Raw genomic sequence first — 1,371 nt, 5'->3', positions numbered from 1 at the left:
ACACATATCTACTCGAGCATGACAGTTTCACTTAAAACGATCTAACAGTTATTACATGTTCATAATTCTTTATTTTTTTTATAACTTGTTCTACTAGCTTTAAAACACAATTAGTATATTCATATAGAAACAGTCACATATTTATCCAATTATAATAATTAAAATTAAAACAAATGAATTTTATTCTTGATTTAGAACTTAGGTCTTGATTGCAAAAGTTTATGGCTAGTTTTAATAAAATTCTTATAAAACAAATTCCAATTTCACATTAATGCTATGAAATTTTTAAACTTAAGAAGATTATGGTCCCTGAAAATAAAATAAATTTATCATTTGCGCCACTAGCGGGCAACTTTGCCAAAGTCCGTAACTGTTAACATTTTTTGTTCATAAACTAAATATTTATGTAAAATTAATCATTTCACAATGACACGCTCAAGACAAACAACAGTAAAGTTGACCGGAAAAAGAAGTCCTCGCAAGCGACTTCAAACAAAAGCAGGATTGAAACTATCATTATCATCAGTAAAGAAGAATCCTCGCTCAGATATCAAGAGACTTGTCAAGAGAGAAACGCCAAACCTAGGGTTAAGTGGAAACCTCACTGCTGACACCAATACTTACAAGGGCGTCGTTATAAATTACAACGAGCCTCCGGAGGCCTCAATGTCTAAGACAAAATGGAGGTTTTATGTTTTTAGAAATGAAGAACATTTTAAACCCCTTCACATGCACCGACAAAGTGCTTTTTTGATGGGAAGCAATTCAAGAATCTGCGATATTCCAATTCATCACCCATCAATAAGTCAGCAACACTGCGTATTCCAATACAGAGCAGTGAGTAGAAAAATACGCGGTGTTGAGAAAAAGGTCGTACTGCCTTATATATTCGACCTAAACAGCACAAATGGAACTTTTCTGAATGGGGACAAAATTAAGCCGAGAAGATACTACGAATTAAAAGAAAAAGATAACCTACAATTCGGTTTATCACAAAGGGAATATGTTTTTATAAATGGTGACTAAGTGATGTAGTGAATAAATTAAACTGTTGTTGTTGAAATTAGACTATTTGTTTACTGTTTTAATTTGTTATGCCCTATTTAGGACTACCAAATGACGCAATATTTGTTTATTAGATAAAACTTAAATTTATCAGTGTTCATAAATACTAATTTTAATAAAAGTGTAAATTTACAACAAGCTTTTGTATTTTATGTAAATTTTATTTATTATAAAGTTACACATTATATGTAATATATATTGCCTAAAATATAATTAATTTAAGATAATGGGTTTTTTTTTTTTAATTATTGTTATACTTATCATGAAGTATCATACATTTATTTTAAAAAGTGTTGTCAAGTTATT

General features: G+C 29.5%; 1 pseudogene; it reads left to right on the top strand.

Annotated features, from left to right (window-relative positions):
• The first annotated feature begins 426 nt into the window (after positions 1-426).
• Positions 427-1,026, top strand: LOC145829077 (smad nuclear-interacting protein 1 pseudogene; annotated as a pseudogene).
• The last annotated feature ends 345 nt before the right edge of the window (positions 1,027-1,371 follow it).

The sequence above is a fragment of the Thalia democratica genome, chromosome 2, assembly GCF_965202585.1.
Source record: "Thalia democratica chromosome 2, ktThaDemo2.hap1.1, whole genome shotgun sequence".
Classification (NCBI taxonomy): Eukaryota; Metazoa; Chordata; class Thaliacea; order Salpida; family Salpidae; genus Thalia; species Thalia democratica.
Note: the sequence above shows the minus strand (reverse complement) of the source record. Positions and strands in the feature narration are given on the sequence as shown.